Source organism: Tenrec ecaudatus, chromosome X, assembly GCF_050624435.1.
Source record: "Tenrec ecaudatus isolate mTenEca1 chromosome X, mTenEca1.hap1, whole genome shotgun sequence".
Taxonomy (NCBI): domain Eukaryota; kingdom Metazoa; phylum Chordata; class Mammalia; order Afrosoricida; family Tenrecidae; genus Tenrec; species Tenrec ecaudatus.
The window spans coordinates 111,901,353-111,911,788 of NC_134548.1; positions in this window are offsets into that span (position 1 = coordinate 111,901,353).

The window sequence follows — 10,436 nt, forward strand, 5'->3', positions numbered from 1 at the left end:
CATTTTGTTTCATGACATTTTTTGTAATCCCTACAATATAACATTACTCTACCCACTTCCTTCCCTGGATTCATTGTTTACATGTGAATTTTTTTCCTACCTCTTATTGACTTGTGAGCTTTTAAAGCAAAGCTACCCTTTTGGTTTCGTATGGTTGTTTGCTCTGAGGAGTATGTTCCTCGTTGATGTTGCTTGTTAACCTGTTCTAAGCTTACAGACCATTTAAGGACCATATTCTTGAGGGTTTCAGCTTTTCTCAGACCAGTAGGTCTGGTTTTTTTATGATGTGGAATTTTGTTCTATGTTTGTGTCTCCCACTCTGCCCAGGATCTTCTGTTATGATGCCAGTTGATAGTGATAGCCAGGCACCATCTGGTGCTTCTTCTCATGGTCATGAGTCTCTTAAACTAATTGTTTCCTTGAATCTTTGTTTTTCTTCATTCTTCTCTGCTCTGAATAAGGAGAGACTGATAGTTGAAGCTTAGAGGGCCCCTCCAAAGCTTTTATGTCCCCAGTCTCTACTCACCAAAGTAGCATGTAAAACATTGTCTTTGTGGAATGTATTATGCCAATTAACCTAGATGTCCTCCAAGACTATATGGTCCTAGGCACTCAACCTCCTAGGGTTTTCAGCTAATGGATTTGAGAAAATAGATTGCAAATCTTTCCTTCTGAGGTGCTTTTTGATGGGTTCAAGCTATGAGCGTTTTGGACAGCAAACACCCAGAACTCTGCCAGATTTAAAGGCTTTCTTTGGTTATGCAACATACCATGCATTTTAATTGCTAATTTGTGGGCAAACCCAATTTAGGGATTGGATGATATCAGTGGTGTCTGGAGTTGCCAGAGAACTCTTCACTGAAAATGCAGGTTCAATATGACCCTGAACATTTAAGTAGAATCTAGAAGCCTTCCAAGAAGGCTTGGGTATTAGCCATGGGAAGTGTGGTGGTCTGTTTTTCAGTCTGTAAATAACCTCATGATGGGAGAGAGGATATGCTGTCATAGTGGGCATTGAGTCCAGACACTGCTTGGGCCCACAAGAGGAGCAGTAGCTGTTATGAAGGTATAAGATATCAGAATTCCCAGTACACTTTGACATTCCTTTCCACGTAGGATACAACAGTATAAATAGGCAATGAGTCCAGACCAATGGATTCAGCATCAAATAGAGCATAAAGCAGTTCCTATCAACACAACTCTGACTCATGATGTCTACATGAGAATCAGAGAACTGTGCTCCATAGGGTTTATAATGGCTGAATATTCAAAAGTAGACCACCAGGCCTCTGGATGGACTCCAACCTCTTGCCTTGTGGTTGACTGGTTGTGGGACCACCAAATAAAATACAATAATAATGAAAAATCAGCCACAAAACAACACTAACTGTATAATTCCATTTATACAAAGTTTAGAGAGAGGTTGAACTTTCAGATGTCAGGATTGCTGACACTTTGGAAGGAGTAGTGACTAAGACGGGGCATACCATGTATGTCAGTGGAAGCCCAAAATCCATTTTCAGGGTCCCCACATGGAGTTAAGTCTTGGGTGAATCCCTCTGAACATAGTCTAGGGATATGACTAGACTTGCTGTCAGACAGAGCATTGTAAAATCAATTATGCCAGATGCAGTTAGGTTATAATGTAATACCTATCATTTGATCTCCCTTTTGATCCATTTAAAATTGTTTTAGTTTTTAGTATTTTCTGCTTTCTTTTTGATTAAGATTTTTCTATAATTTGTCTAATCATTGCTGGGTTTTTCTTGGTATGGGGGAGGGTTGTTTGGGTGTTTTGCTTGTTTTGTTTGGGTTTTTTTTTTTTGCTTGCTTCCTGCTTGCATTTTACATAATTTCTGTCTATGAAATCCAGGATAAGTAAATCTGTAAAGACAGTAACTGGATCAATAATGACCTATGGGCATGGCAGGGGGGGCTGGGTATCAATCGGGAACTGATGAGTACAAGAAGAAAATGTTCTGAAATTGATTGTAGTGATGATTGCACAACTCTTTTTAATATGACTGAATGATTAAATTGTATGATACTTGAAGTATATGCCAATAAAGCTATTTTTTGCCTAATGGCCAAAGCTGGGTCTTTGCAATAAATTGCAGAAAATATAGAAAATGTGTATAAATTGATAAATGTGATAGTGATGACCAGTTCTTTTTTTTTTTAATTTTAACAATTTATTGGGGCTCATACAATTCTTTTCACCGTTCATATATATACATACATCAATTGTATAAAGCACATCTGTACAGTCTTTGCCCTAATCATTTTTTTTCTTTTCTTCTTTTACATTTTATTAGGGACTCATACAACTCTTACCACAATCCATACATATACATACATCAATTGTATAAAGCACATCCATACATTCCCTGCCCCAATCATTCTCAAGGCATTTGCTCTCCACTTAAGCCCCTTGCATCAGGTCCTCTTTTTTTTCCCCTCCTCCCTCCCCATTCCCCCCTCCCTCATATGCCCTTGGTAATTTATACATCGTTGCTTTGTCATATCTTGCCCTATCCGGAGTCTCCCTTCCCCCCTTCTCTGCTGTCCCTCTCCCAGGGAAGAGGTCACATGTGGATCCTTGTAATCAGTTCCCCCTTTCCAACCCACTCACCCTCCACTCTCCCAGCATCGTCCCTCACACCCTTGGTCCTGAAGGTATCATCCACCCTGGATTCCCTGTACCTCCAACCCTCATATGCACCAGTGTACAGCCTCTGTCCTATCCAGCCCTGCAAGGTAGAATTCGGATCATGGTAGTTGGGGGGAGGAAGCAACCAGGATCCGGAGGAAAGCTGTGTTCTTCATCGATACTACCTCACTCCCTAATTAACCCATCTCCTCTCCTAGACCCCTCTATGAGGGGATCTCCATTGGGATGACCAGTTCTTTAACCTTCGCCCAATTCACAATATAAATATGATTTTTAAAATTAAAGGGACGTGGGGGACATCTGAGGCTTGTGTAGTGCTATTTTTTGGTCTGGATGCTGGCTAAATTTGTGAAATTTCATCAAGCTATTCACCTGTGATATTGCATTTTAAAGTTTAGGAAGAAAGGTCTGAAAATCTAATTTTAAAGTCAGCCAATGAAAATTTTATGTCTAGATCACAGTCTAATCAACAATTGATCATGGGGATGGCACAGGATCAGGCAGTGTTTCATTCTGTTATGCCAAGGTGCTAATAAGTTGAGGCCAAGTTGGCCAAGGAAGCTAACAACAACATAATAATTCACACAGCTGAGAGAGGACAAGTGCATGTGTGTTGGTGGGAAAAGCGGGGAGGACCTCGCAGGGGGTACAGGGGCAGACTAACAATACTTTTAAGGATCCTAAGGGAAGAGTGTGCCTGATAGTATGCTCCTAATAAGCCGCACTGGTCAGAGTTTCTGTGCATGGAGACTCAGGCCATGTGCCATAGAACAGATGGAATCCTGCATCTTCAAGGTGGACAAGACACTCCAAAGGCAACACCAGAGGCGCGGATGTGGAAAGCCCACTAGGTGAATTGGGCTCTACCTCAAAAACACCTGCAACCTGAGGACTTAAGACCAAAACTACATGGTGTGTGAAAAAGCAAAAGACAGCTTTACCAAGAGTATCGAACTGTCAGTAGGCCGACTGACATTGACTTACTGCTTCAATGCCCTGTGTGCTGTATTCACATATGTATTCATCTGGCAGACCTGTGTCTGGCATTGTCGGTGAATGTTATTGTAAGCTTTGCCTGACTACCTACTCCAATTGTTTGTGCAAATAGTGTGCAGTCATGTAAGGATCTTTTCTGCACAAGTGAATAATACAGGTATTGTGGTATGTAGTTAGCCTACACTTGTTTCATCTCCCTCTCTCAACAGTGTTTTAAAATTAGTACCAGTCCATGAAAGAACTTTGAAACACATGCTATGGTGAAAAGCAATGAGTCGTCTTTCCTTGGGGAGCTGATCCTCTTGAGAAGAAGAAAACCCATTCAGAATCTGTGCACATGGTGAGGGTTGTTGTCCAGCTTCTGCAGCTTGTGGATTGCAGGGCTTTGGGGCAGCAGAGTGCGCGCTGTCCTATAAGGAGGTTGGGTCAGAAGAGCAGGGTGTATTAGGGCAGGGATGCTATCAGTAATGGAGCCAGTACATATTATCTAATGGAAAATACCAAGGCTACTAATAAGGGTACACCCCCCCCAAAAAAAAACACACACACACGCACCTGTAAGGTATTATTTCCTTGTTAGGAAGAGACACTTCATTGTCCTTTTGGAAACATCAGACTGGGAGTGGAAAACCTGTGCTGAGAAGGGAAATCAATGAGGTATGGGAGTCGTCAGCATAACTTTTGGAAATGCTGTCTCCCTTTGGAGGCAATCTAAACGCATTGTACACCAAGGAGAGATCAGTGTACATGGGTTCAGTAATAATCATAGTCTACAAGTGAAAGGGCAAAAAAGTGAAAGTGGAGATAGAGAATGAAGGGTAGAAGGTTCAGAAAGGACCATCTTGGTCCTAGGTAGTTTTCATCCTCTGTCTCTTTCTTCTTATAGACAATTCTTAATCCAAGGTTGTTCTCAAATGTTGATCTGACTCACCAGGGAGCTTGAGTGCAGAATTTGAGTTCCAGCCCTAGAGTTTCTGACTGTGAGGTTGGAAGGGGCTCTGGTATTCTGCATTTCTAACCACACCCAAGAGATTCTGATGCACATGGTTTGGAGACCACACATTGAAAAATAAATCAAACTTTACTGGTTAATATTTAGGTTTTTAAGAATGTGGCCCTGTCATCCAATTTCCAAAATGGAACCCAGAGGAACTCAGATTACTGTGTTATTTCTGCCTTGACTTGGTGAAAAATCAAACGTATTTCCACAAGACACATACATCCCAACCATTTTCATGATCCAATTCACAGTAAGCAAAGTTAAAATAATTTAGTAGATTTAGTAGCATTCAAAATATTCCCTGCTACAGCCCTTGGGTTGGTACCAACAGTTTAGTGTGTTTAGCAGCTAACCAAAATCTTGGTGGATTGAGACCCACCCAGTGGTGCCTTGAAAGGCCGCTCCAGCAGGTCACAATCTTGACAGCCCTAAAGAGCAATTCCACTCTGAGCATACGGGGTCTGCACAAAAGAGAATCCATTTGACAACAACTAACAACAGTATAGACATAGTATTGAGGACTTGAAATCTAAGCTTCTTGAATACAAAGTTGTACAGTCTTTTTACAAATATATTACTACCTATAATATTGCTCAGCATGAATCTAGGCTCCTCGAAGTTATGTCAATGTTTCCTCAAAACCAGATTGTGAGCTGACTTGCTTTCTGTGTTTCTAAAATAGATGAAGAGCATTGGTGAGGTGACTCCTATGCACACCCCAGGACAGCTGCAGTCATGAAGGGCAGAGGCTCCAGCGTCTCCCCTGAAGTGGTCCCATTCCCACATATGCTGGGTTTACGGCCAAGGCCTCGAGTACTCCAAAGAAAACAAGAACAGCCAGACCCACACCCCCACACCCTGGAACGTGGATATGCAGGCATGTGGGCAGTGGGTCATGCCCACCCTTGGCTACAGTACCCTTTTGTTTGCCTCCCTATGTAAGCTGCCTTCTATTTTTTTATCAGCAAACTTAAATCCCTCTGTGTACAGCCTGCTGCCCCTGGGCCTCTTGTAACTAAGTCTCAATAAATCTATGTTGCAAAGTGCGACTCCAGGTCATTGCTTCTGTCTTTTGACCCTCAGTGTGAGTACAGCATTGTCTTCCCTGGGTATGTCTTCCGACAGTGCTGCCTCTCTCTGAGGTAACAAGATTATGGTGGGATAACCCTGAAGGCCTAGTATATCTTTCCAAGAAGATGATATGAAGGAGGCTGGCTGGATGCAAGAGCATGCATGAGTTGTGAGCAAATCTCAGAGTCTGACATCAAGACCAAGTGGGCCACGATGCTTTGGGAGTTCATAGCTGCTCAAGTGTGGTAAGAAACCTGCCTTTACCAAAAAACAGGAAGCACAGCTCATAATACTCGAGTGTGATTTCACATTTCCTTCAACAGGAAAGAAAGGGAAAGGAAACAATTCTAGCTGCTTCCTGCCTCCTGGTGACCAGAGATGTCTGAGTAAGGGCCACCCTCCCCTGATCCCACAGTGTTCTTGGCTCCATCCCTGTCCCAAGCAGGCAATTCACAAAGGAGACTCATCCAGCCAGTGAAACCATACTGTGTTTATTACTTAAAAATAAAACTTTTAACTGTGATTTGAGTGAAACTACATGTACAAATTATTTTGTGAAGTTGATTGCAGTCCCCACCATGAAATAGTGCCTCCCTGGTCTTGTTGCTTACCCTATAGGCCTACCTGTTATTTGGTTGAAAGTTGAGACATGAGAAGGGAAAGGATTACACATAGGGGGAGAAAATTATATTTCGTTACTAGGGATGGAATTTATTTTTAATTATTGTGCTGATGAAGAATATCGAAAATTTAATGGACTAACAAAAGAACAAATAAATATCTCTTGAAAGAAGTACAACCAGAATGCTCCTTAGAGGAAGGGGTGGTGAGACTTGGTCTCACGTACTTTGGACAAGTTGTCAAGAAAGACTAATCTCTATAAAAGGAAATTGTGTTTGGTAAGGTAGAGGAGCAGCGAAAAACAGGAAGAAGCTCAACAAAGTGGATAGACACAGTGGCTGCAACAATGTGTCCTAACATAAGAATAAGGGTGAGGGTGGCGCAGGACAGGACAGTGTTTCCCTGTGTTATACAGAGGGTTGCTCTGAGTCAGAACTGACTCAACGACCCCTAACAACCACAGAGAGGACAGAGGAAGGAAGGGAAACCACTAAGTAGAATATAGACACCTATTAATTTGGGGAGGGGAAAGTCAATAGACAATAAGGGGGAATCAGAACAATATGCCTAAGAAAAGGACATAGAGAGGTGAAAAAGCTTCAGAAACAACAAAGATAAAAAATACTCATACATGTACAATCCTGCATTATTAATAATTAAAATCATTTATCTACATGTGCCTACATAGGCAGACAACAAAGAGGAACAGGTAGATGAAAGGGACTACACTCACAACCACATATAAGTTTAGCAGACTATTTTACATATATATATTTATGGGCTGTAAACACATCCATGTATATAGGCGAGCAAACAAGAGTCGGAGGTATATCAAATTCTTAGTCATAACCAAAAACACTTTGAGAGAATGGGTCACTTGGCCAGGACATTCAAGGCCATAATCTCAGAACACCTCAAGGTCAACTGGCATAATGAAGTCCACAAAGATAATGTTCTACATGGTACTATGCTGAGCAGCAACTAAGATTGTAAACATTCTCAAGCAGCCATCTAAAGTGCTACTATTGATCTCTCACTGTCCAGACCAAGAAGAGTGAAAATGCAATTTCCATGTGACAATAAAGTCCAAAAGACTAATAGACCATGAAACCCTCACCCTCCATCACCCTGACACCAGAAGAACTGTAAGAAGCTAGTGAGTTTGAAGGTGAGACTCAGTCAGCTAGAATTCCTGAGATTCTGCGCCTACTTAGTGTACATGGTTGTGAGGATGAAATATTTTAAATGCCAGCCCATATGAGCAAATGGATTATAGAGGGACAGAGAATTGGAATAGGAAGGTGTTTCAATTAATATTCTGTTAATTAATGATTAATCAAACATTTCTTAGGGCTACTATGTGCCCATCAATGGGCTATCCCTATGACGAAAAGAGACAAACAACAAAATGGTTGTGTTTATCCAGTAAACACATGTGTACTTGTGAATATAAATAGAGAGACACATATGTATGTGTGTATATGTATAAAAGGAGCTCCAAAAAACTGCTGGAAAATGGAATTGAAAAGAAACAGAATATTTCTGAGTTTTTTTAAGCCCCTTGGTCTATGTGTATACACACATATGTACATCTCCTATGCATATATGTATGTGCATTTTATACGTGTATAGTATGTGTATATACATGTGTGTGTATGGATGTGTATCTTACAGATGTGGATAACACAAGCTCTACCTTATGCCTCCGAAGACTTCCAATCAAATTATATAAGACATATAACTTAAACAGAGAACGAGCATGCAATTTACTCCATGGTAATATCCCTGAGAAACTGAGAGAACGAGAGGCCTCTAGAGACATCACATTGATCAGGTTTTCTGAAAACAAGTAGTGTTCTTCCAGGCTGAGGAAGGAGAGAAGCAGCAACAAAAGTTTCCCCTTTATTTTCACATTTTATGGGAGATTCTAAAACATCCTAAAAGCAGAAACAATGGCATATGCTATGTTCATTACTACTGTTGCTGTAAGGATTTAAATATTTACAGACAAAAATCAGAGCACCCCCCCCCCAATTTGGCCATAGTGTAGCCTGGCTTACACACGCTAGTGGGAACAAAACAGAGAAGGAAATTGGCCCTGCTGCAATTCTGGGGTGTCTCTGACATTGACAACCAGTGGCCTGAGGATACACTCCATTGTATGTTGAGCACCATGCATGTAGCATTACAGGATTAAATATTTTGACACCAGCCTCTCTATCTCAGGCCAGAAACCCTACAGTCATGTGTCTCTTCACACCAAATTAAGGCAACAGTATTGTACTAATAAGCCAACAGAGTAGAGGGCATATTTGAAGAATTTTCTGATGTTTGTGGTGTAAATACTCCCACCCTGGCTAACAAGCTATCAATATATCACTGAACGTGGAATTGGGACAAATATGCTCAGTCCCTGAATCAGCTCTCAGGAGCTGGTTTCACCTAACTCCAGTGTTCCACTGTTTGATGTTGAATTGAAGTGTTGAACCAGCTTGCCTACTTTAGTGTATGCTGTACACATGGTACATGTTCATAGGTCTAATTCCTTTAGCCTATTTCAATCTTGCTTGGAATCCTGGGCCAACTCAGCGTGCTTTGTAGGTGTGGATATTGAAATACTTAGAACAAGTAAAGGGATTTTTAGTAGTGGTCCATAATCAGGCCTACAATCATGTAAAGAGTTTCCTGTTTTTAATAAAACCATATCATAACATGGGTGGGAAATTCTGTGCTTTAATAGTTCCATATCACCACTTGGAGCTATGAGCACAGATAGCTGTCTCATGGAATTCCTGGATGCTTAATCCTCAGATATCCATAAATTCCAGGGGCATTGAAATGCCAGGGAATCATACATGAGCACTTCTGGCCTCATATGCTTGCTAACTCAGAAGGAGCCTCTGGCATGTAAACTCATTCCCCTGAGCTATGGGGAAATTTTATGCACAGCGGAAAGCCTCCCAAACTGCTAACGCTGAGAAGTCATACTCAGTTCTACAGGATCTGGAAGAGACTCCAGTGCCCTTGGACTAGCAGAAGCTGTCAGGGATATCTAAGGGCAGACAGAACAGTGAAGGACAAATATAGAAACTGACCTATTCAAAAGGCTAGATTTGGTAAAATGCAATTCTTTCCTTCAAGCTGTCACTTTGCCTTCCTCACATTTCAGTTAAGTGATGAACTATGCGAACCTAAAGGTTGTCAGTTCGAACACACCTAGAGATGCTTCCAAAGAAAAACTTTGAGATCATCTCCTGAAAAGGGGTTTCATAACACATTTCTATTTTGTAATAAGTAGGGTCCCCATCATGCTGAACTGAAAATATGTGACACCAGGTTGCCCCACTGTAGCCCTATAAAAGGTTCATCACCTCTCCTAGGGGCGGTTTGCGGGGAGAAATGCTGGATTATTTGGTTTCGCACACAGAAGTCTTGTGGTTTCTGAAGTAAATGCTATTAATAGAGTGGCCAAATAAGAATTAATGGTTATTCAGTCAGGGTGCAGTATAGCACCGATGAGACACACAACTCTCCTCTAGGTCTGTAACGCTTCCTCCCTCCCTCTCACTATCATGACATCAATTCTACCTTACAAATAGGATTAGACCAGAGCATGCACAGTGCCACAGTTAAGGGCCCGCAACACAGGGGATCCAGAATAGATAAGCCCCTCAGTGCCAACAATGAGAGTACAGATACCAGGAGGATAAGGGGAAGCTTGGAGGAGAAAGGGGGAATTGATCACAAAGATCAACAAATAACCCCCTCTCAGGGGGACAAACAACAGAAATGTGGGTGAAGGATGACAGAACACTATGTAAGGTATGAAAATAACAATCTATAACTTATCAAAGGTGATGAAGGAGGGGAGAGCGGGGAAAAGCGAGGAGCTGATGCCAAGGGCTCAAGTAGAAAGAAAATGCTTTGAAAATGATGATGGAAACATATGTACCAATGTGCTTGACACAATGGATGAATGTATGGATTGTGATAAGAGATGTAAGAGCCCCCAATAAAAGTATTTAAAAATTAAAAATTAATGGCTATTCAAGATGGGTTTGCAAATTCAATTGAAGC